The sequence below is a fragment of the Lagenorhynchus albirostris genome, chromosome 11 (genome assembly GCF_949774975.1).
Source record: "Lagenorhynchus albirostris chromosome 11, mLagAlb1.1, whole genome shotgun sequence".
Classification (NCBI taxonomy): Eukaryota; Metazoa; Chordata; class Mammalia; order Artiodactyla; family Delphinidae; genus Lagenorhynchus; species Lagenorhynchus albirostris.
The window spans coordinates 62,609,032-62,635,970 of NC_083105.1; the positions used below are offsets into that span (position 1 = coordinate 62,609,032).

The window sequence follows — 26,939 nt, forward strand, 5'->3', positions numbered from 1 at the left end:
AAACAAACCCAAAACAATTAAGAAAATGGCAATAGGAACAAAAATATTGATAATTACCTTAATCGTGAATGGATTAAATGCGCCAACCAAAAGACACAGGCTCGCTGAATGGATACAAAAACAAGACTCATATATATGCTGTTTACAAGAAACCCACTTCAGACCTAGGGACACATATAGACTGAAAATGAGGGGATGGAAAAAGATATTCCATGCAAATGGAAATCAAAAGAAAGCTGAAGTAGCAATACTCATATCAAATAAAATAGACTTTAAAATAAAAAATGTTACAAGAGACAAGGAAGGACACTATATAATGATCAAGGGATCGATCCAAGAAGAAGATATAACAATTATAAATATATATGCACCCAACACAGGAGGATCACAATACATAAGGCAACTACTAACAGCTATAAAAGAGGAATTGGACGGTAACACAATAATAGTGGGGGACTTTTACACATCACTTACACAAATGGACAGATCATCCAAAATGAAAATTAATATGAAAACACAAGCTTTAGATGACACAAGAGACCAGATAGATTTAACTGTTATTTATAGGACATTCCACCCAAAAACAGTAGATGACACTTTCTTCTCAAGTGTGCATGGAACATTCTCTAGGATAGATCATATCTTGGGTCACAAATCAAGCCTCAGTAAATTAAAGAAAACTGAAATCATATCAAGCATCTTTTCTGACCACAACGCGATGAGATTAGAAATGAATTACAGGGAAAAAAAAGTAAAAGACACAAATACATGGAGGCTAAACAATACCTTACTAAATAACCAAGAGATCACTAAAGAAGTCAAAGAGGAAATCAAAAACTACCTAGAGACAAATGACAATGAAAACACAACGATTCAAAACCTATGGGATGCAGCAAAAGCAGTTCTAAGAGGGAAGTTTATAGCAATACAATCCTACCTCAAGAAACAAGAAAAACCTCAAATAAAGAATCTAACCTTACACCTAAAGGAACTAGAGAAAGAAGAACAAACAAAACCCAAAGTTAGCAGAAGGAAAGAAATCATAAAGATGAGAGCAGAAATAAATGAAATAGGAACAAAGAAAACAATAGCAAAGATCAATAAAACTAAAAGCTGGTTCTCTGAGAAGATAAACAAAATTGATAAACCATTAGCCAGGCTCATCAAGAAAAAGAGGGAGAGGACTCAAATCAATAAAATTAAAAATGAAACAGGAGAAGTTACAACAGACACCACAGAAATACAAAGCATCCTAAGAGACTACTACAAGCAACTCTGTGCCAATAAAATGGACAACCTGGAAGAAATGGACAAATTCTTAGAAAGGTATAACCTTCCAAGACTGAACCAGGAAGAAACAGAAAATATGAACAGATCAATCACAAGTAATGAAATTGAAACTGTGATTTAAAATCTTCCTACAAAAAAAAAATAAAAATAAATAAAAAATAATAAAAAAAATAAAATCTTCCTACAAACAAAAGTCCAGGACCAGATGGCTTTACAGGTGAATTCTATCAAATATTTAGAGAAGAGCTAACACCTATCCTTCTCAAACTTTTCCAAAACACTGCAGAGGAAGGAACACTCCCAACTCATTCTATGAGGCCACCATCACCCTGATACCAAAACCAGACAAAGATACTACAAAAAAAAGAAAATTACAGACCAATATCACTGATGAATATAGATGCAAAAATCCTCAACAAAATACTAGCAAACAATCCAACAACACATTAAAAGGATCATACACCACGATCAAGTGGGATTTATCCCAGGGATGCAAGGATTCTTCAGTATACTCAAATCAATCAATGTGATACACCATATTAACGAACTGAAGAATAAAAACCATATGATCATCTCAATAGATGCAGAAAAAGCTTCCAACAAAATTCAACACCATTTATGATGAAAAACTCTCCAGATGGGCTTCCCTGGTGGCGCAGTGGTTGAGAGTCTGCCTGCTGATGCAGGGGACGCGGGTTCGTGCCCTGGTCCGGGAAGATCCCACATGCCATGGAGCGGCTGGGCCCATGAGCCATGGCTGCTGAGCCTGCACGTCCAAAGCCTGTGCTCCGCAATGGGAGAGGCCACAACAGTGAGAGGCCCGCGTACAGCAAAAAAAAAAAAACCTCTCCAGAAAGTGGGCACAGAGGGAACCTACCTCAACATAATAAAGGCCATATATGACAAACACACAGCAAACATAATTCTCAATGGTAAAAAACTGAAAGCATTTCCTCTAAGATCAGGAACGAGACACCGATGTCCACTCTCATCACTATTATTCAACATAGTTTTGGAAGTCCCAACCAAGGCAATCAGAGAAAAATAAATAAATAAAAGGAATACAAATTGGAAAAGAAGAAGTAAAACTGTCACTGTTTGCAGATGACATGATACCATATATAGGGAATTCTAAAGATGCCACCAGAAAACTACTAGAGCTTATCAACGAATTTGGTAAAGTTGCAGGATACAAAATTAATGCACAGAAATCTCTTGCATTCCTATACACTAATGATGAAAAATCTGAAAGAGAGATTAAGAAAAACACTCACATTTACCATTGCAACAGAAAGAATAAAATACCTAGGAATAAACCTACCTAGGGTGACAAAAGACCAGTATGCAGAAAGCTATAAGACACTGATGAAAGAAATTAAAGATGATACAAACAGATGGAGAGATATACTATGTTCTTGGATTGGAAGAATCAATATTGTGAAAATGACTATACTGCCCAAAGCAGTCTACAGATTCAATGCAATCCCTATCAAATTACCAATGGCATTTTTTACAGAACTAGAACAAAAAAAATCTTAAAATTTGTATGGAGACACAAAAGATCCCGAATAGCCAAAGCAGTCTTGAGGGAAAAAAAAATGGAGCTGGAGGAATCCAACTCCCTGACTTCAGACTATCCTACAAAGCTGCAGTAATCAAGACAATATGGTACTGGCACAAAAACAGAAATAAAGATCAATGGAACAGGACAGAAAGCCCAGAGAAAAACCCATGCACCTATGGTCAACTAATCTATGACAAAGAAGGCAAGGATATACAATGGAGAAAAGACAGTCTCTTCAATGAGTGGTGCTGAGAAAACTGGACAGCTACATGTAAAAGAATGAAATTAGAACACTCCCTAACACTGTACACAAAAATAAACTCAAAATGGATTAGAGACCTAAATGTAAGACCGGACACTATAAAACTCTTACAGGAAAACCCAGGAAGAACACTCTTTGACATAAATCACAGCAAGATCTTTTTTGATCCACCTCATAGAGTAATAGAAATAAAAATAAACAAATGGGACCTAATGAAACTTAAAAGCTTTTGCAAAGCAAAGGAAACTACAAACAAGACAAAAAGACAACCTTCAGAATGGAGAAAATATTTGCAAACAAATCAATGGACAAAGGATTAATCTCCAAAAAATATAAACAGCTCATGCAGCTCAATATCAAAAAAGCAAACAACCCAACCCCAAAATGGGCAGGAGACCTAAATAGACATTTCTCCAAAGAAGACATACAGATAGCCAAGAAGCACATGAAAAGCTGCTCAACATCACAAATTATTAGAGAAATGCAAATCAAAACTACAATGAGGTATCACTTCACACCAGTTAGAATGGGCATTATCAGAAAATCTACAAACAACAAATGCTGGAGAGGGTGTGGAGAAAAGGGAACCCTCTTGCACTGTTAGTGGGAATGTAAATTGATACAGCCACTATGGAGAACAGTATGGAGGGTCCTCAAAAAACTAAAAGTAGAAATACCATATGACCCAGCAATCCCACTACTGGGCATATACCCAGAGAAAACCATAATTCAAAAAGACACATGCACCCCAGTGTTCATTGCAGCACTATTTACAATAACCAGGTGATGGAAGTAACCTAAAGGCCTATCGACAGACGAATGGATAAAGAAGATGTGGTACATATATACAATGGAATAGTACTCAGCCATAAAAAGGAACAAAATTGGGTTATTTGTAGAGACGTGGATGAATCTAGAGACTGTCACACAGAGTGAAGTGAGTCAGAAAGAGAAAAAAATACCATATGTTAATGCATATATGTGGAACCTAGAAAAATGGTACAGATGAACCAGTTTGCAGGGCAGAAACAGAGACAAAGATGTAGAGAACAAATGTATGAACACCAAGTCAGGAAAGTGGCGGGGGCGGGGGTGGGGGTGGTGGTGTGATGAACTGGGAGATTGGGATTGACATATATACACTAATATGTATAAAATGGATAACTAATAAGAACCTACTGTATAAAAAATGAATAAAAATTTTAAAAAATTTTTTTAAATAAATAAATAAAAATGATTCTGTAAAAAAGATTACTCAGTGTCCTTTCAATAGAATAGAGGTACACCCTTCCAGGGTTATCTGAAACTACTGGAGTCTGGGGCTTTCACAGTCATTGACAGCTATTTCACAACTCTGGAACTTGTAAGATAAGAATGAAAATGAATTCTGTCCAGAGAAAATGTAACGTAACTGATACTCTCACCACTCTGCCCCTCAAAACACCAGTGTTGTATCTATTAGTAAATTTATTTCAGCATTCCTGATTGTCTATACAAGTGCCTGCTCTTTGGATTCTCTTTTGAATACGTTGTAAAATTCTTTGACATAAATTCATTTAATTCTTTTTAAGTTGTGAAAATGTATTTATTGAAATGTAAAGAACAGATTACAAAAGAGTATGATTCCATTTGGCAAAAAGAAAAAAAGGAAGAAAAAGAAAAAAAAGACATAGAATTATACCAAGTCCTTGCATACATGTATACATCCCTGTGCATGTGCAAGCGTGGGTGTGTGCATGTGTGTATGACTTTAGGGATATATACCAAAATATTCACGATGGTTAGCTCTGTGGTACATGGGTAAGTTTTCATCTTTTTTCTTAGCTATGATTTTTTACTTCTCCTACAATGAGTATGTATTGCTCAATATGGGAAAAAGAACAAATTTTTATCAAATTCAAATTTAAAATAAATGAACTGATCTCACACAGAGGTATCAGAAACCGTTAAAGCACAACAATCAGAAGCCATTCAGTACGGAGGTGAACATAGAGATGAGTCTTTCACATCTCCAATGCCCAAGGACACCACAGCAATATAGTACAGTGCAATAAACATTCAAAATAATGAACCCCAGGTTATTAACTATGCTATGTTTAAGAAATTAGAGAAAATATATCATGCAATTTAGGTTGAATTACATCGTCCCTGACTCAAATTTGAATAGCTTCTGCTCTTCAAATGTGCTTATGGTAAGTATCAGTCATCTGGGAAATCTACGTATTCAAAATACCATGTTACTCAACAATAATAAAAGAATTATTACCATATTATTACTACTTTATTCTTTTGAATCAACTACCCTGACTGATGTAATATTTGATACTTTAAAAAGAAAAGGTGTAAGTGAAAGAAGTCACAAAAGACCACATATCATTATATGATTTCATTTATATGAAAAATCCAGAACAAGCAAATCCACAGAGACAGAAGTTTCGTGGTTGCCTACGGCAGGGCAAGAGGGAAATGGGGAGTGGTTTTTAATGGGTTTGGGGTTTCTTTATGGGATGATGATGAAACTATGTTAAAATTAGATAGGGGTGATGGTTGCACAACTTTGTAAATAGAGTAAATACCACTAAATTCACTGTACACTTACTATAAAACTGTGAACTTTTGTGGCATGTAAATTATATCTCAATAACACTGTTATTTAAAAAAAAAAAAGAGGTAAAGGAAAGAATGAAAAAGTTGACCAAAAGGAAGTGTGATAAAAGGTCCAAGTGTTGGAAATTCCCTGGCAGTCCAGCAGTAGAACTTGGCGCTTTCACTGCCATGGGCCCACCAGGTTCAATCCTGGGTCCGGGAACTAAGATCCTGCAAACTATGTGGCGCAGCCAAAAATTTTTAATTAGGAAAAACAAAAAGGCTCACGTGTTTAATTCTCATGTGTAAATGAAAATAGCAATACCTATCTTGCAGGGTTGTTGCATAAATAACATATGTAAAGTACTTAGCACAGTGCCTGGCACAACGCGGTACTCGATAAATGGAAGCTATCGTTAATGTATACATTGTGTAAGCTGCTTTGACTACAGACTTCAAAACAAAGAAATGACAGAATCTGGTTCTCAAAATATTGCTTTCTGAAAACACTACTGATAAACCTTAAATCTGTGGCTAAATAGAATCCCTAGAAGAGCAATTTGAGATGTGTGTAAGCAGCACCTGTCGCCAGCCCACAGCAGTGTTTACCAACTGCACAGAAGTTGGCCAGTGCGTTGCCTGTAGATTAACAGCCAGCGCAAGCACTGACTGACAAATCACTCCCTTCCCACTGAAGCTGCACAGTTTAGAATCCAGTTCTACCAGCTATTCACTTCCTTATGTTTAAGGTAATTTTTCAATAAAGTAAAATGAATCTTGAGAGATGGAAAAGCCTGTTAGGTTCTCCAGACCATTCCCCCTCAGGAATCCTGAAATATGGTAAACTGTTACAGACCTAGTAATATACCAATGGTTATAAAGAATATCTTAGAGGCTAATCGTTCTTTTAGACAGCGTGTCTCTCATGAAATATTCATATTTAGATTCTGAGTAGTTCAATTTCTCAATTCACTTGTGAATGTCACAGTCTCATGAAAAAGACGGACGGAGAAAAAAAATCAATGAAGAAACTGGCCAAATCTTCAGGAAACTTCAAGTCTCAAAAAGCAAGCTGGTATTTAATCCCAAATTTAAAACCCAAGAGATCTCATCGAAATTTTCAAAACTTAATGTTATCTATTACACACAAAACTAGTCAGGCCTAAAAAAACAAAATCCACGGTTTCTAGGCATCTCCTTTGCCTTCACTAGGCAAAGAACTAACACAGAGCATACGGCTGCCATTCCAGGGGGCAGGCGGGGGAATGAAGGAGGAAAACAGAAGCACAGATAACCTGCAAACTGAAGAGTCTCTAGAAAATCTAAAATTGCCAGTGACACTGAAGGGAAGGTTAAGAAAATTTCCAAATCTGATACAACTAGGTATTCTGATTATTAAATCTGGAATAGGACTTTTCCTTCGTTACATGCAGAGCTTAAATTTCCATATCTAAAAAAGAACAAGTCACAAGATTCTTTTTTTTTTTTTTTTTTTTTTTTTTTGCGGTACGCGGGCCTCTCACTGCTGTGGCCTCTCCTGCCGCGGAGCACAGGCTCCGGACGCGCAGGCTCGGTGGCCATGGCTCATGGGCCCAGCCGCTCCGCGGCATGTGGGATCTTCCCAGACCGGGGCACGAACCCGCGTCCCCTGCATCGGCAGGCGGACTCTCAACCACTGTGCCACCAGGGAAGCCCAAGATTCAGTTCTTTAAAAATTATTCAGAATAAAACAAAATTAAGAGCACAGAGACATAAGCTAAATATTTCTACATGTAAAGGAGATCATTATAAAATCATTTTAAACAGGAAATCATGAACAACACACAGCTTTCTTAACAGACCCTACTCTCATCCCTGACTTGGTCACTGGAAGAGAATTCCAACTTACAGTCCAAACCCAGAGTGGTTGTACTGAGAGTTTCATTGCTCTGGAGTACTTTCTTTGCTCTGTTTCAAAGGTCATGCAGTTGGTTGATTACCATAAAATTTAAACTTTAACTAAGAGACATGAACAAGCTGTAACCTGCATTGGGGAAACGTGAACCCACATTACTGCAACACTAGAAAACTGTACATTTCCAGAACAAATCCTATCACTTCTTAAAGAACTTAAGAACTATTATTGTACACTGTGATGTTTGAAAAAACACTTCGTGTCTTGCACTTTAAAATGCATGTCAATACAATGCATCATGCAGCTTAACTGAATGTCCAACTGTACTCACTCATATGTATGTGTTTGTGTGTGTATACATAAATTTATGTATCAATACATATATACAGGAGTATGCATATAAATACATACAATTTTAAAGGGCATCCTTGTTAAGAGTAGCTAGTTGGATCCATATCTCCCCCTTACTGTTCTCCATTAATTTTTCTTTTTTCTTAAGGTTGCTTTATTTGAAAAATCACAGAAAAGTACACACAAAAAATGTAAAAGTCACCCATAATTATCAGCCATAGTAAGAAGTGAAAGTTCCTTACTCTGCCTCTCTAAACCCAATTCCAACGGAAATCATTAGGATTAATGAGTTTTTTCCTATGTTTACACAAAGTTTAACATGTACACACTTCTTTTAACACAAAAATGAAATCATGCTATACATACTGTGTCACAGCCTGATTATTTTCACTTAATATATCAGACATTTTTTAGCTCAGTACCTGTATAGCTCATTTTTTTAATGAATGAATAGTAAAGATGATAGTAAAAAAAAAAAATAGTAAATTTTCACTATTTTTCTACTGACAAGCGTTTAGTTTGTTTCCCACTTTTGCTCTTAGACTAATGCTTAGATTAACATCTCACGATATATATTTTTACCGTTCTTGCTATAATTTTTGTGCGAGAGATTACTAGACATGGAATGTGCTGGATCCCAAATTACAGAATGTTAACCCTGCTCTGAGTTACTGCCAAATTATCTTCTTGAAAAAATGGTACCAATTAATATTTCCATTAAGCATTTTAAATGACTCTTTGTCTAGGGTTGTAGTCATCATTAAATTACACAGGAGGACTTCCCTGGTGGTCCAGTGGTTAAGAATCTGTCTTGCAATGCAGGTGATGCAAGTTCGATCCCTGGTCAGGGAACTAAGATCCCACATGCCGCGGGGCAACTAAGCCTACATGTGGCAACTAAGCCCATGTGCTGCAACTAGAGAAGTCCACAAGCTGCAACAAAAGATCCGGCGTGCCGCAACTAAGACCGGATGCAGCCAAAAAAATTAATTAATTTAAAAAAATTACACAGGGAAATTATTACTTCCTAGATATCTTTCAATCTTTTGAGACAAACTTTAATTTTAACTACCAATCGAATCAATAATCAATGGTTAGGGCTTCCCTGGTGGTGCAGTGGTTGGGAGTCCGCCTGCTGATGCGGGGGACACGAGTTTGTGCCCCGGTCTGGGAAGATCCCACATGCCGCGGAGTGGCTGGGCCCGTGAGCCATGGCCGCTGGGCCTGCGCGTCCGGAGCCTGTGCTCCGCAACGGGAGAGGCCACAACAGTGAGAGGCCCGCGCACCGCAAAAAAAAAAAAAAAAAAAAAAAAAATCAATGGTTAAAGTTAAACATAAAAGTTTGTCCCTTCCTCCCCAAAAAAGAGTGAAATTGTTTAGAAAGTGCTATTTTTACTAAAGCCAAGGGATGAAAGGGCTTCAACTAAGTTTGTGGTTAACAGTGCTGTGAATGTCAAGGAGGAAGGGAAGTAAAAATAAGCCAAGGTAAATTGTTAACCTTTGAATAAGCAGCTTCAGTAAAAGGAATAAAGCCTAATAGGAAGTGGTATCTTTTTTAATTGTTTTGTAAATAATGCATTTCTAAATTATTTATACATAAACCCAGTTATAAGTTCAAAACAGACATCTCGTTTAAAAATTCTTTCTCCACTGCCTACTACATTAGCCCCTGAAAATTGAGACATAGGGCCGTGATGTGATCATTCTTGCTTCAGAAGTGTCCCTATTTGAGAGCTAACTCTTGTTAGGCACCTATTATTTGCAAAACTGTGGGCAGATGCTTCACATGCATTACCCTGTTTAATCCTAACAAGCATGTGAAGGAGGTATTACTGGACTCATTTCCAAATAAGAAAATTGAGACTCTCAAGGAACAAAATAGCTTGTCTAAAACTAAGTGTTGGAAATATCTGAATCAGTCAGGTTCCATACTGTGCCTTATTCCACCACCTATGGAAGGTAAATATGTGGCATACATGTCCTCTTCCTGCAACAAAAGCAGAGGTTTCTATTCACTGATCTCAGGCATGGCCTCAGATTCTCCACAGCGCATACCTCCAACCGACAGGAAGGAGTAAGCATCTAAAACTATATGCCATCCCTGGAGTAAACCATGCTGCCTCTCACTTAATACTAGTTCGTTGTATTTCCCAAAGGGCAGGACTAACTTTTGCTACATTTGTACATATTTGCACAAGTGTGCATAAACAATGAACCGTTTTCATCTTATTTGAGAAAGGAAGCACATCTGGTTGGCCTAGGATAGGGTAAGATGATGGAATCAGTGCAGAGTGGAAACAAAGCTGACAGGCATAGCAGCCTGCTATATTCAATTGTACTCATATCTTTTCCATAGAAGGAACTGTAAAATCAAGAGGAGGAATCCTGCTTTTGTTTCTAATAAATTCCTCAATAAATCTTACTTTATATGTACTCGGATTTTTCTCTCTGTTAAAAAGGTGTTCCATAACTATATTCTGTAAGTCTTTCTTAAGGTGTAAAGAAATTCTGAAATCTACATAATTCATACTTGTATACAAAATTTAAGTAGATAAAGCCAAAAAAAGCAAGATATTATAAGAGTAATTAAATTATAATTTAAAAATAACTTTGTGTCACACTATTCATCCATCGAAAAAACATTCACTAAACCCCTACCATGTACCAAGTGTTTTCCTAGAAAATAGGAACAGAAAAATGAACAAGATTCAGTCCTGTCCTTAAAAAGCTCATTCTATTATGAAAGACATGTAAAATATTACATATGCTTTGCACGATAAATACAGGGGTTAGCAAACTTTCTCCTAAAGGGTCAGATAGGAAATATTTTAGGCTTTACTGGCCGCAGGCAAAATCAAGACTATTATGTAGGTACTCATATAACCATTTAAAATGTAACTCTGTTAACTGAAAAACGATTCTTCACTCCTGGGTCATTTAAAAAAAAAAAAAAAAAGATAACTGACTGGATTTGGTCTTCTGGCCCTAGTTTGCTCATTCCTGCATTTGGGAAGACTGAGATAAATAAAGTGGTGGCTTGAAGGAGAGAGCAATCAGTTTTGCAAAGGCAAAAACAAAATGCTTCACAGAGATGCTGTGCTGATTTGAATCTTTCAGGATAAGTAAAATTCTCCAGGAGAACAAGGGCAAGATAAGTCTTTTAGACAAAGAGAATAGATAGCTACAAAGCAAGAAACAATTTGGCAGTCAAAACAATCTTGAAAAAGAAGAACAAAGGTTGGAGGACTCACACTTTCCAATTTCAAAACTGATTTTGACACAGGTGCCAAGACAATTCAGTGGAGGAAAGAAGAGTTTTCAAAAAATGGTGCTGGGACAACTGGATATCCATCTGCAAAAGAATAAATATGGACCCCTACCTTACACCACATACAAAAATTAACTCAAATGGACTAGACACCTAAAGGTAAGAGCTAAAACTATGTAACTCTTAAAGGAAAAACATAGGTGTAAATCTTCATGACCTTGGATTAGGCAACCATTTTTTTTAGATATGACACCAACAGCACACGCAGCCAAAGAAGAAATAAACTGGACTTCATCAAAATAAAAAACTTTTGTGTTCACAACTCTTTGTTCTATCAAGAAAGAACCCACAAAGTGGGAGAAAATAATCGCAAATCATGTATCTGAAAAGAGTCTACTATCCACAATATAAAATAAACGTACAATTCAACAATAAAGAGACAAACAACCCATTTACATACCTACTAGGATGGCTATCAACAAAAAGACAGATAATAAATGTTAGCAAGTATGTGGAGAAATTAGAACCCTCATACGTTGCTGGTGGGAATGTAAAATGGTGCAGCCACTTGGGAAAAAATCTACCAATTCCTCAAAAAGCTAAACACAGAGTTACCATATGACCCAGCAATTCCACTCCTAGATATATACCAAAGAGAGCTAAAAATACATGTCCACACAAAAACTTGCACATTAATGTCCACAGCAGTACTATTCATAATAGCCAAAAAGTAGAAACAACCCAAACGTTCAACTGATAAAGTGATAAACAAAATATGGTATATCTATACAAGGGAATATTATTCAACCAAAAGAATGATGAAGTACTGATACATGCTACAACATGGATGAACATGGAAAACATATTAAGTGAAAGAAGCCAGACACAAAGGCCACATATCATATGACTCTGTTTATATGAAATGTCCAGAACAGGCAAATCCATGAAGACAGAAAGTAATTAGTGGTTGCCAGGGGCTGGCTGGGTGAACAGGGAGTGATCGCTAACAGGTAAGGGTTTCTTTTGGAGTGATGAAAATGTTCTGGAATTACATAGTGCTGATGGTTGTACAACTTTGTGAACATACTAAAGACCACTGATTTGTACACTTTAAAAGGGTGAATTTTATGGTATGTGAACTTGATTTTTTTTTAAATTGAGGAACAAAAAAAAAAGGAAGAAGGAAGGGAGGGAGGGAAGGGGAGAGGAGGAAGGGAAGGGAGTATTTTGGCATGCTTGGGGAACTAAAAGTAGACCACTAGTTCTCCCCCAGACCACTGTAGCAACTCTCTAAGTGGTCTTGGAGCTAAAGTGGGCTCACCACACCCAAAATCTGTCTTTCAAATAACATGGGCTACCCTTCTAATATAGAAATTTCATCAAGTCACTCCTTCGGTTAAAACTGGTCAATGGCTCTGACTGACTACAAAATAAAATACAAACTCATTAAAATGACTGACACAGCTCTTACTGATTTGTCAGGCTCATCCGAGGCTGCTCCCCTTTACCTACCCAATGCTGAATCAAGCCTAAGACCTGAAGTCCCACAAACTGCCAATGTCTCTTCCATCCCCATGCCTCCTCTGCCTTCCTTAACCTTGTCTACCTGGCTAACTCCCATCGTCTTCGGGTCTCAGGTTAAGCATCACTTTCTCCGAAAGGTAAAATTTGGTTCTAATGACAGAGACGGTTAGCTGTTCTGCAAAATTCATCCTCCTCTTCTAAGTTAGGGAACCCCCATTTTTACCTAAGCACTCGGGTAGGACCCCCGTTTTTAGCTAACTACAGGGGTAGTTATATAATGAAGCTCTCACCAAGTAATATAAGCACAAGGGTCCATGGACCTTCTTTAAGAGACAGCTCTATGCCTTTTCTTCTTCACTCCTTTCCCCATCCTACTGCCTGAATGAAGAGGCTGCCATCTCAGACCGTGAGGTTGGGGCCACACATGGTGGAGCACTAACACGGATACTCTTAACACCATGAAATACCACACCACCCCCCAGTCCACCTAAGTAAGCATTTATGTGAGAGGGAAGCAAACTTCTACCTCACATAAACCACTGTTAATTTGGGCTTTCTGTCTATCTCAGCTGAACGCAACTCTAATACAGAACTTCCCTGTGTTCCCTTACTTCCTTTGACATATGTCTCACAATAGAACTGATGATAAGCGTTGTCACTGTTTTTTCTGTCTTCCTCTAGTCTAGACTGGGAGTTCCCAAAGAGAGGGCTATCTAATTTATCCCTAGCCTGGCATAATATCTGGCACACTGTCTTGGCACATTAATAGGTGTTCAAAAGGCATTCACTGAATTCAATTGTATTGATAACCAAGTACCAAGTCATTAACTTCAGCTATCTTGCCCCTTCTTTATTTTCAGTCCAAGTGTGACAGGACTTCCTTTTCTGAACATGTCTCTCAGTATTCCTCCCAAATTTCTGCCCCAAATCTCAAACTGAGCTATTTTTTTCCTTTTTGAACATTGTTGAACGTAAAATGTATTTTTACAAAATTACAGTGTTCTCAGCATCTCTTCCATGTCAGCAACTCTAAAAGATTAGAAATAAATTCATCATTGATTTAAAAGCCTGTATTAAGTATTTACTATGTGTCAGCACCATAAAAGCAGCTTAGAATATTAATTAGGCATCCCTGGTTCCTGGCTCTCATGGTCTGTTCAGTCTGGTGTTTCACTTTGAGGACCCACCCCTAGCCCAGCAAGAAATGTCAAACTGTGCTTTACGGGGACTTACGCTAAAGGAACTTCACGTTTGTGAGATTTGACTCAAACCAGTTTGTGACATGCCTGTACCCTGTCTCTTCTCTGTCTCTATCTTTGCCTCTCCAGCCTCCTATCTCCTCCAGGCCTTCCAGTCTGATGTCTAACTAAGCAGCTTTTCCTGCTCTGACCCTCCCAATTTATTTCCTGGTCTACTTCCTATCCCCCTAGTCCCTTCATGGAAACTTTTTATACAGCCTCTTGATAACTGACCTCTGACTTGGTCCTGCCTACTCCTCTTTTTAAATATATATATATATATATATATATATATATTTATTTATTTATTTATTTATTTTTGGCTGCATTGGGTCTTTGTTGCTGCATGCAGGCTTTCTCTAGTTGCGGCGAGCGGGGCTACTCTTCGTTGCAGTGCGCAGGCTTCTCATTGCGGTGGCTCTCTTGCGGCGGAGCATGGGCTCTAGGAGCGTGGACTTCAGTAGTTGTGGCACGTGGGCTTCGTAGTTGTGCTTCGCTGGCTTTAGAGCGCAGGCTCAGCAGCTGTGGCGTGTGGGTTTAGTTGCTCCGTGGCATGTGGGATCTTCACAGACCAGGGCTAGAACCCGTGTCCCCGGTATTGGCAGGCGGATTCTTAACCACTGCGCCACCAGGGAAGTCCTGCCTACTCTTCTTGAATACTATTTCAGAGGCAAAGGCAGTGTCCTAAGTTTCATATCAGTCTCTCCCTCTCTCCCCCATGCAGACACATCAACCCTTTGAGGGGATGTGATGTAATGGAAAGAGCACTGGCTTAAAAGCCAGAGCGGCATGGACGTGTATGGCCTTAAGAAAACTAATAAACCTCTCGACCTTCGGTTTCTTCAAATATAAAATGGGGATTCTATCTATCCATTAGTTACTATAAGGATTAAAGAAAATTCATGTAAAGGGCCAAGGGCAATGCCCAACACAGAAGACTGTCAGTCATCATGACTTATTTTAATACAAAGAGGTAAATATTATAATAGATCTGAAGTCTTGTAATAAATTATAACAATTAATATTAATACGGAAAACCTAGTTACAGTTCCACAACATTTACTGAGCACTAACTCTAAGTTGTGCTAGGTACTGGAACTGTTAACTGTAAACAAGGAAGTACCTGTCCTCAAGGGGTTTTCATTGAGATAAGGAAGAAAAGCAAGTAGAAAGATAATCACAATAGAGTGAGGCAAGGACCCAAACACAGGTTAAAAACAATTTTAAAACAAAAGAACATAAAATATTTTAGATACACATTGAACATGTCCAGGGAAGGAGGAAGGCAGAAGGCACAGCAGGAAGGATGGAGTGGCAACAGCAAATGTAGAGACACTTTTGTGAAATTTAAAGGAGAACGGCACCTGCCTATTGGCCAATTTGCACTGATTACTTTCCTCCTGTTCAAATAATCAGAGCCACAGACCAGCCTACTAACTCATACACTCGTGTAAGATTCTTATACTTCTGCTAGTCCCCTACCCCACCCTCCTTCAAATCCTAGGGTTATGAAATATCCACACATGAAATACAATGTCAAAATACAGCACACTGGGAACAGGACAGCAGCCAAAAAGCACCCAATTCAAACAAACAGTTAAAGAAGACGAAAAATCAATGGGCCAATTGGGGAAATTCTGAACACATGCCTGAATACTTGACAAAACTAAAATTTTTCTTTTTTTAGGTGATAACAGTATAATGGGGTTTTTTTGTTTTGTTTTTAAGAGGTTTTTTTGTTTATTTTTTTGTTTTTGGTTAAGAGTTTTTTGTTTTGGTTTTTATTTTCTAGAGATATGTACTAAAATATTTATGGATAAAATGATATAGCTGGGATTTGCTTTAAAACAGTATGGGGTGGGGGGAAGACAACAGAGTTATAAATGAAATAAGACTGGTCATAAACTGATCATTGTTAAACTGGGTGATGGGTACATAGGGATTTGTTATACTGTTCTTTCTACTCTTATGAATGAGATATTCCATAATAAAAAATGTTTTTTTAAGAAGCACTAATCTAGACAGTCTATAACAGTAGAGAATAATATTCATGAAGTTTAGTCTTTCCTTTTGTTCATTTAGAAATCCAAGGCAGAAGAAATATTTTAAAACTTACCTAGTCTCCAGTTCCCTTTGCTTTTATAAGATATTACAGATATATCTTGTTTTCTTTTTGGAACCTCAAATCACAGAAAGGATAGAATGAATTCTTAACCAGGAGACAATGCCTATATGTTACTTCTCTACCCTTAAAGAAGAGAATTCATTTTAGGATTCCCTCATTGTCTTCCGAAGGAATCAAAGGATGATTTAACACAGAAAATTATGACTATATTCTTAGAGGGAGATTAATTTTTTAGCAAAGAAAAACTTTTAAAAAAACAGTTCAAAAAACAAAAACAGTTCAAGTATTATGTGTTTTTAAAAAAATCAATTTTTTTAAAAAAAAATGCAAGTGGTTGAGCTGTATAAACTGAACTCCTGGTGTCTACTGACAAACGCTGATTGCAAGAGTTACCTCCACAGGATAAAAGCTTAAACAGGAGAGGCAGTTTCAAATCTAGATATGACTCTGAAGCCAAAAGGAGAAAAGTGGGATAAAACAATCTTTGAATATATGCATTTATAAACCTTTAGGATCACTTATATCTTTATTCTAGCTCTCTTAAAAATTCTGGTTTCTCGGGAATTCCCTGGCAGTCCAGTGATTAGGATTCTGTGCTTTCACTGCCGTAGGCCTGGGTTTGATCCCTGGTGGGGGAACTAAGATCCCGCAAGCTGCGTGGTGCGGCCAAAAAAAAAAAAAAAAAAATTCTGGTTTCCCAAAAGCATATGTAAATTCAGTTTGTCCTTACAAATAAATAAATGTTTTTAACCTTATTTTTTATCCTTTACTTCCTAATAATAGTAAATAAACATTTATTGAGCGCTATGGGCCACAGATACCTGCCATTAATTATCTCATTTAATCCTCACAAAAGCCTTACCAGGTGGGTTCACTATTACCCTCATTTCAAATATGAGGAAACTAAAGTTGAAGGAAGATAAATACCATACCAAAATTGCCAAACTAGTAAACAGAAGAGCTAGAATTCCAACCTGAGTCCTTAACCACTAAATAATACTTCCTTTCTGTCTTTTTGCCCTCAGTACCTATATTTTTAACTTTTGATTTGCAGCTCTTATTTTCTTCTACGTCTGGAGAAAAATAAAGTCAACTTTTACTCTTTTATATAATCCCTACTTTTTAAATGGATAGATTAAAACATATCAAGATCCTATGCCACTGCGTGCAATTTAAGCATTAACTTGTATGTACAATACTTAGTATAAAAACATGGTTCTACTAAGCCAATATTAAAAGGGATTGAGCTTTTAGTAGTCTCCCAGGGTTAGAGAGAAATTTCACCGATCCATCCACGTGCTCAGCTGGTTCCCCCTGCAACGAAGGGCCCACATTTATTTGTAAGAGAGCTGGCACTGCTGGGGAGGCAAACCATGGCCATTATGCTGGACAAAGCTAACTATAACAGAACTTCTGATTTTATTATCCCCTTATGCACTGTCCTCCAAGTAAGTAACCTCTGGCAAGGCACGATGTGTCTACATTTTTACCAAATTAACACTGTCAACTTTTTAAAGTTTACTGTGTAATCAAGAGAGACCGTTAAGAGAGTAAAACGTCAAGCCACAGAGAGAAGATATTTGCAGTGTATACAACCAATGAACTCATCCCCAGCATACATAAAGAATGCCTATAAATCAATAAAGAGACAAACACAATTTAAAAATTGCCAAAACATTTGAACAAGTACTTCACAGAAGGGCATACCCAAAAGGCTGATAAATATATGAAAAGGTGCTCACTATCAAAACCAATAGGAAATACTACTACTATGTATCTACTAGAATGGTTAAAAGTAAGAAAACTAACAATACCAAGTGCTGGTAAGTACAGGACCAAACGGAACTCTCATACATTGTTGATGGGAATTTGGTATAATCACTTTGGGAAACCGTTTGATAATATCTATGAAAACTGAACATATGACCACACATTTCCACTACCAGGTATATATCCAAGGTACAGCACCAAAAGACATATAGAATAACATTCATAAGAGCCAAAACTGGAAATAAACCATATGTCCACAAACAGTAGAATGAACAATAAATTGTAGTAGAGTCATGCAATTAAATACTGTATAGAATAAAAAGAATTAGCTACTGCTGTAAGTAACAACATGATGAAACTCACAGATACAATGTTGAGTAACAGAAGCCAGGAACTAAGGAGAACATACATATGACTCCATTTATGTAAAATTCATATCAGGCAAAACCAATCAATGAGGAAAGGAGCCAGAGTAGTGGTTAACTTTGGGGAGGTAATAACCGGGAAGGGGCACAACTTCTGGATGCTGGCTATTAACTTACTCTTTCTTGATCTGGGGGGTTTCATGGGTGTGTTCATGTTATAAAAATTCACTACAAATTCTCTAAGCTATACGTTTATCATTTGGACTCTTTTTTTGTATAAGTTATACTTCAATTTAAAAGTTTACTTTATATATATATATTTTTTTGACCACACCGCAAGGCTTGCAGGATCTTAGTTCCCTGACCAGGGATTGAACGCAGCCCTTGGCAGTGAAGGCGCTGAGTCCTAACCACTGGACCGCCAGGAAATTCCCTGAAAGTTTACTTTAAAAGCAGTTTACTGGAGAAAAACTGAAAGCTACCTATAATTTCAACAGTAGGTGAATATCCAAATATTATGGTATATCCAAACCCATGGAATATTACTTAGTCATGTTTTTAAAGAATGATGAAATAGGAACTGTTCAAAATAGGGTTTTTTAAGTTAACTAAACTGAATTTACTGTAGTACCTCGATTTTTTTTTAAAGATATGTAAATAGAAAAGTGACTAGAGGAGATTTACTTAATAGTATTAGTGTTTATATTTGGGCGTTAGGTTTAAGGAAATAGTCATTTTCTTCTTTAGTTTCCTTTTTTTTTTTTTTTAAATTAAGCATGTGTGGGACTTCCCAGGTGGTTCAGTGGTTAAGAATCTGCCTGCCACTGCAGGGGACACAGGTTCAAGCCCTGGTCCGGGAAGGTCCCACGTGCCTTGGAACAACTAAGCCTGTGCACAACTACTGGGCCTGTGCTCTAGAGCCCGTGAGCCACAACTACTGAGCCCGCACACCACAACTACTTAAGCCCGCACTACTAGAGCCGGTGCTCCGCAACAAGAGAAGCCACTGCAATGACAAGCCCGCGCACTGCAAGGAAGAGTAGCCCCCACTTGCCGCAACTAGAGAAAGCCTGCACGCGGCAGCGAAGACCCCATGCAGCCAAAAATAAATAAATAAATTTTTTTTAAAAAGTGTTATTTTTATAATGAGGGAAAAGTTATTTTAAAAACATTAACAGCTTGCCACAGACATTGAGACTATCTTAACCTTAATGAATTTACCCATGAAAATCTATCTTGGTATAGGATCTGTAGCACTGAAACCACTGAACCAGACCAACAATACCAGAAACAACTAGAAATTTGTTTTGGTTATGTGTTTCATTTTCTTTGTATGGCCAAAGTGAGAAACAGTGTAATCATGAGTCTGATAAAAGCTTTGCAATTGTTCTAGCACCCGTTCGACTTTGCTGATGAACAACACACATGTGACATAATAAAATCCAGACAGGATTTAACAAGTAAGGAATATCAAACACAGACCCTGTTATTGTCAAGGTTTCTAGGTGTGGTTGCAGCTCAAGTATAATAAGATCATTTACATCTCTCTGAGTCAGTCACCACTCTCCTCTCTGTGTCTCTCCTTCCACATCAGACGTGGGCAGGAATATAACACTCTATACATAGCACAGATCTGAGCAAAACAGTATATTTTAGGAGAGTGATAACTCAGGAATAAAAAAATCTTTTCCTTTTATGAAGGGAAATGAAGAGAGGAAAAACTTACTGAAATACACATCTACGAAGATAAAAAAATGAACTTTTAAACGTGTTTATGAATTCCAAGACAACTGTAGCCTTTTACTATTTTATTTATGAGATTCTCTAGCCTGCCCTAATTGTGTGTGTGTGTGTGTGTGTGTGTGTGTGTATGTGTGTTACCTTCCCACACTACAGGTTGGAGAGTACAAGGAATTAAGATTCCAGAAAGTTCCAAACTTCAAAAGGTCACACAGCTGGCAATCACACATACCACTCAAGTTCACAGAATTCTAGTAGAAGTCTAGTCCAAAATTTAAGTGGATAAGAAATGCTACAGTAAGCCACAACACAGGATTAAACATTTTCTATTTGTATTTCTCTTAGCCTGCCTTTCTCTCTGTTCTCCAAACAGAAGTTGTCTGTGACCATGGATTAAAAAAAAAAGAAATTTCCCCTCCAACTGTCAGTACATCAGTTCAGTTTTTATACTGCAATGATGCAAATTTCAAACCGGAATTACAACTATTACTAACACCCTAAGCACTTTTAGGGATTTTGACTCTCATTCAAACCAAGTACACACGGATCCCTTTCCCTTACTAACTTACCTTAAAAATAACTAAAATATTAAATACAATATTTGGGTCATTTTCTCCCCATCTTTTCCTCCAGACTCTATAAATATTGTTAAGATGGGACTAATCAATAAATAAGAGCATCACATTCTGTACGGGAAAAACTAACATTTCTCTACAATACATTCACAAATATTTTAAGTCATCCAAGACCAAAATAAAATTTCTAAAAGGCTTTCCCACGGTAGGGCACAGAGATCATGAAGTATTTTGTTTGGTGAAATATGAAAAAGGGATGATATAAGAAACAAAGTGCTCGCATTTTAGGAGTTAATATGGACATTAAGTGGGTTGTTGCATCAACCCCAATTTTCACTTTCTAATCTCCTAAGCCATACATAAGTCTAAACTATTATCAACTTTCTTCTTCCACCCAACTCTGAAACTTGACCTTCCTGAATTAAAACTGGCATCACAGCCAATTTTTCTCAAGTTTGTACAGTACATGTTGCTGCAAAGAGGTGGTGCGAGTGAGGAGGACCTCTGGGATTCCTCCAAAACTTGAGGTTTAGGTTCTTTCATAAACCAACTGAGGATGGGCTTCCCTGGTGGCGCAGTGGTTGGGAGTCCACCTGCCGATGCAGGGGACAGGGGTTCGTGCCCCGGTCCGGGAAGATCCCACATGCCGCGGAGCGGCTGGGCCCGTGAGCCACGGCCGCTGAGCCTGTGCGTCCAGAGCCTGTGCTCCGCAATGGGAGAGGCCACAACAGTGAGAGGCCCGCATACCTCAAAAAAAAACAATTAAAAAAAAAAAAAAAAACTGCTTACATCAAGCAAGTTCCATTACCCAAATTTAATACCACGGTGTGATCATCAGAAATTTTCAAGCAACTCCCATAATATGTTTAAATGGAAGTACTACCATGTTTTGTACTTCAGGAAGCACTCAAAGAATGACACTTGTCTTAGAGTAAGAATCCAGAGGCCTGTGGGTGATGTTTATCAGAGGGGGTACATCTTTAAATGAAGGTCAAACAAAACTGTTCCACCAAGTTTACTGGTATATAAAATGGATTTTTCCTTATGTCTGAGGCCAAATTTATCAGTTCTATTGCCAATCAATAAAAATTGAACACAAATTTCCCAAGCTCTGTGATCAGTTGGTTTTTAAATTTTTATTTGTTATTATTATTTTTTAATTTATTTTTGGCTGCGTTGGGTCTCCATTGCTGTGCATGGGCTTTCTCTTGTTACAGTGAGCGGAGGTTACTCTTCGTTGCGGTGCCCGGGCTTCTCACTGTGGTGGCTTCTCTTGTTGCTGAGCACGGGCTCTAGGCGCAAGGGCTTCAGTAGTTGTGGCGCACGGGCTTAGCTGCTCCACAGCATGTGGGATCTTCCCAGACCAGGGGTCGAACCCGTGTCCCCTGCATTGGCAGGCAGATTCTTAACCACTGTACCACTAGGGCAGTCCTGATCAGTTGTTTTGAATGATCTATTTGCTCAGTCACCTGGTGCTCTGAGTCAGTGAGGCAATCTAGAAAAATTGTTAGCCAAAGTGAGTCTGTGTTATTTAGAGTATCAAAAATCATTATCAAAAGTCTGGCATGCTTCATTCTGAGAAACCTTACCACTAAAACAAAAACCAAAATCTTCACAATTCAAAAGCTTAATTAACCTATAATAAATCTCTTAAATTTTTTGAACGCTTTCAAAAATATTCTTTGTCCTCAGATAGCAAATGTTTTTGATAAGTCTCCTTTATCCTGCATGATGCTGACAAAGGAAATGTGAGTGACTGATGGTAGATGAAAAGGAAAGTAACAGAAAAGAAGTTTAAAAAGTTACAAACTTGACATAAACACTATAATTCAAGCTTGGAAGTACTTACAAATAGACTAACTTGATATAGATGGCATTGTTAATGACGCTACAAAATCTTCAAGCATGCAAAAAAACACAGTTAACATTATGAAAGTTGCACTGAATTTTTCCACATTTATTGATGCAAATTTCTCTTATCAACTCTTATCCTTTTCTGTGTTTTCCAAAGAAAAATAGCGAGTATGTTCAGTTGATTTTTTAAAATTCCAGACCATAAAATTAAGGGCATGTAAGGAACTATGGAAAATACAAAGTTCATAAAAGCATTTTTAATCATTCACAATTTCCTATCCAGAGATTTTGTTCTGTTTAATTCTAGACTTTTATATATGCATTTGAAAATCCATGACTAAAGGTATAAAAAATATATATATATTTAAATGTAGAAGGCATACACAGGAATGTTCATAGCAATGTCATTTGCAACAGCAAAAAACTAGAAACAACTGAAATATCTGCCAATTGGTGAATGAACTAATAAAATGTGGTGAATTCATGCAATGGAATGCCAGAGCAGCAGGAAAACAAAAAAAGAACTACAGTAACCTGCATCAGCAAGAATGAACCTCCTAAACAATGCTGAGCAAAAAAAAAAAAAAGCAAGTCACAGAAGAATACACACAGCACGATTCCACTCCTAAAGTTCACAAACTTACAAAACTAAATAATACTTTGTTTGGGATACATACAAACTATAAAGCAGAAATAGGGAATGAGTAACAAAATTCAGGATGATGGTTACATTTGAGAGTGAGGTGAAAGTAACAGGACAGGCCCAACAGGCCTTCAGAGGTATTTTAAGGTTTCAGTTCTTAAACTAGATCATGGACAATTTGCTGTTTTTCCTTAAACTGTGCACACACATAACATATACTCTTTTGCATGTGATATTCCATAATAAAAATGTAAATAGCTAATAAGACCTATTCAACTCCAGAAGAAAACCACACCAACTACCTAATCAACCTAGTGACACATTAACTGCGAACAACCACGAATGACATCTGAAGAAACCCAACAGAACAGGAAAAGTAGACCAAGATGGACCTCTGGAAAAACATGCCCCAAAGGAAATATTAGTTATTTCAGGAATTAAAAGAGAACTTTAAAAAAAATGCTAATTAGCATGCTCAGAGGATATCACGTCTATAAAAATTAAGAGGGCTTCCCTGGTGGCACAGTGGTTGAGAGTCCGCCTGCCGTTGCAGGGGACACGGGTTCGTGTCCTGGTCCGGGAAGATCCCACATGCCGCGGTCCGGGAAGATCCCACATGCCGCGGAGTGGCTGGGCCCGTGAGCCATGGCCGCTGAGCCTGCGCGTTCGGAGCCTGTGCTCCGCAACGGGAGAGGCCGCAACAGTGAGAGGCCCACGTACCGCAAAAAAAAAAAAAAAAAAAAAAAATTAAGACTAAACCTGCTGTTAAAACGGAAGTAAAAGAGAGAGAGGAAAGAGAGCAAACACAAAACAGATTTAAAAACATAGCACATGGAAGGGAAGAAATAATAAAACAAAATTCTCCCTGAGCTCCAGAAAGACAACGAGTAAATTCAAAGAGTCTTCTAACCCCCAAACAGGATGATGGAGAAGACAGGCACCTAGACACACCCTAGGGAAAACGTCAGAACGTCAAAGACGAAAAGCAAACCCTAAAAGCATCCAGAGTATAAAAACAAGTTACATTCACAGAAATGACAATCAAATGAGAGATAAAGACGTTACTGAAAGGCAAGGACTTAAAAGTTTAACTCTCTTGCACCCCATATCAAAAATAACTACTCCAAATTTTAAGAATACAAGAAAAATGAGAACTTAAAGTACAAGAAACAACAGCAGTTGAGTAAGACCGAGAAGGAATATAGAAAGCAGAGACGAAATTAAAAGTAGATCCAGTAGGGACTTCCCTAATGGTCCAGTGGTTAGAGACTTCACCTTCCAATGCAGGGGATGTGGGTTCAATCCCTGGTTGGGGAGCTAAGATCCCACATGCCTGGAGGCCAAAAAAACAAAACAAAAAACAGAAGCAATACTGTAACATATTCAATAAAGACTTTAAAAAAAGGTTTTTTTTTAAAAAAGAACACTAATATGACTGCAAAAACTCAGAAGGAAAGAGTACTGGAAATGGGTACACTTCTCAACTGTTCATAGCAGAGATTCAAGACATGCTTCCTAAAGGTGACTTAACATATTGAAAGTTATACTACTAACTGATAAAAAATGGCTACACCTTGGGAAGTGGGATGGGGCTGGGCGGGGGGAGGAGGGAGGCTATTTTTCCATTTCATGGAGTTTTTCAACAATGTTCCCATGCCATTTTTTTTTTAATTTAATAGGAAAAAAATGCACAGTATTCTTACAAGTATTCTCATACCTCACTTCCACTTCAATAACCCTTAAATAAGACCATCTTTTTTCCTGCTTCATAAAAACAAACACACAGGGACTCAGGAATGCTGCTGGTCTCAACTACGAAGCCCAGGTTAGGGCACTGAAGTCCCGAAGCCCCCAGAGCACATTCCATCTTTACTGCTGGTTTCTTTTGCTTCCCCCCAGACCCCAGGTCCTGTCACTGTCTTTGTAGCCAGCGTCATTCACACTGACGACTTTTATGACACCCTGATCTCACAGTTGGACACAAGCATCACAACTGTGTCCCCTCCAAATTCATGCTGACCACACTCTGTCTGCCTACGAGCACCAGCATTGCTTTCATTGTTTCATTAATTCCTCCCGAACTCCCCTGCAGCTGCTGCTCTAATTCTTTTCACATTTCTCAAAACCCCATGCTTCCATCTTTCTGAATATTCTTTTCCCTTTAATCCCACACCAATTTCCTCTCCCTAAATCATTTTTTTCAACCAAACCATTCTTCCTGTCTCAGAGAGATGCTCCTCCCTCCTCTCCAACCTGACGGCAGCCTGCTCTCAAATTCACCCTCATCTACCCTCCAGGGATCTAATCTGTGTCCAAATCTCCCTAGCCAACACAATCTTTTCTTAGCCTCCATTCTTAGCCTCCCAGGCCTATAAAGATTTCTCAGTATCCTCTATTATTAAAAAATAAAATAAAGTAAGAGAAATAAGTACTCCTTTGAACCTGCCCTTGTTCTTTAATTCATTTTTCCCAACTTCAAACTAAGAGCCTACAGACTCATTGCTTCTGTGTCCTCATCACTTTTTAATGTAGCCTCTGGTCCAGCCACAGGACTGGAACTGACTAATCCAATCATCTATATTCCCTCATCTAATTCTCCTAACCTCTCTGTAGCTTTAACATAGTTGAGTATTTACCTCCATAAAAGCCACTTACTACGCACCCCAGTACACCTCCTATTTCTGCGATCACTTCTGGCAGCCTGGATGACTCTTCTTTCTCCTCTAGCTTCCTAAATACAGGCATTCCCCCTTAGCTTCATTTTTCACTTTCCCTTTCAAAGATCTGACTCACCCTGATGAACCTCATGAAGTTGATGCTCAAATCCTCCAACCGCTCCAGGATATAAGTCACCATTTCTAACTGCCTATTGAACAGTCTACCTGAATGTCCTGCCAGTGCCACAGATTCCATCATGTCCAAAATTATATTCATCATCTTCTCCCCAAACCAGCACCTCAGGTATTTCTACGTATAACGTAAACATTCTCCCATTACCCCAAATTAAAATCTGGGCCATCTTTGACTCTGCTGTTACCTATTTCCTCACATATTACCTTTCTTCCCCTCAATGTTTTACAATAAGGAAAGTAAAGACAAATAAGACATGATTTCCAGCCTCTGGGAAGGATAAACAGAAATGTAAGGGGGGGACTTCCCTGGTGGTGCAGTGGTTAAGAATCCACCTTACAATGCAGGGGACATGGGTTCGATCCAGGTTCTATCCCTGGTCGGGGAACTAAGATCCCACATGCTGTGGGGCGACTAAGCCCGTGCACCACAACTACTGAGCTCGTGCACCTCAACTAGAGAGCCCGCGTGCTGCAAAGTACAGAGCCCATGCGCCCTGGAGCCTATGCGCCACAACTAGAGATAGAAAACCCACACACCACAACTAGAGAAGCTCATGCAACACAACTAAGAGCCCACGCGCTGCAACAAAAGATCCCCCATGCCTCAACGAAGATCCCTCATGCCACAACCAATACCAGCCAAAAATAAATAAATAAATAATAAATAAATCTTAAAAAAAAAAAGGAAAGAAATGTAAGGGAACACAGGCATTACCAAAGATAAACACGCAGGATGCTGAGGTTGGGGAGGCATAGAGGGACAAAGGGAAGAGGAGATGCATTAGGAGGGGAATTTGATAAGCTGTAACTTGTAAGAGTCAGAATGAAAGTTCCATCCCCTAAGCCTCACTAGACCAAAATAATAACAGCACACATCCTGAATAATTAAATGTATACCTCGCTTTAGGAAAATTCAATATATAAGTTTTGACTGAATGAATATAAATTAGGCAACTGATGATTCTCATTATACATGGATTTCCTTTAAATGATAACTGTCTTAATGAATTTAAAATATCAACAGGATTTCCTCAGGAA

At 38.1% G+C, this 26,939-nt stretch overlaps 1 protein-coding gene and 1 pseudogene across 2 annotated transcripts in view; both read right to left on the minus strand.

The window, feature by feature from the left end:
• Positions 1–25,905, minus strand: part of LOC132529205 (small ribosomal subunit protein uS5-like) — a 52,228-nt pseudogene extending 26,323 nt beyond the window's left edge.
• DIP2B (disco interacting protein 2 homolog B) overlaps positions 1–26,939 on the minus strand; it is a 232,750-nt gene that overhangs the window by 183,887 nt on the left and 21,924 nt on the right. The gene's annotated exons all lie outside the window — the stretch shown is intronic.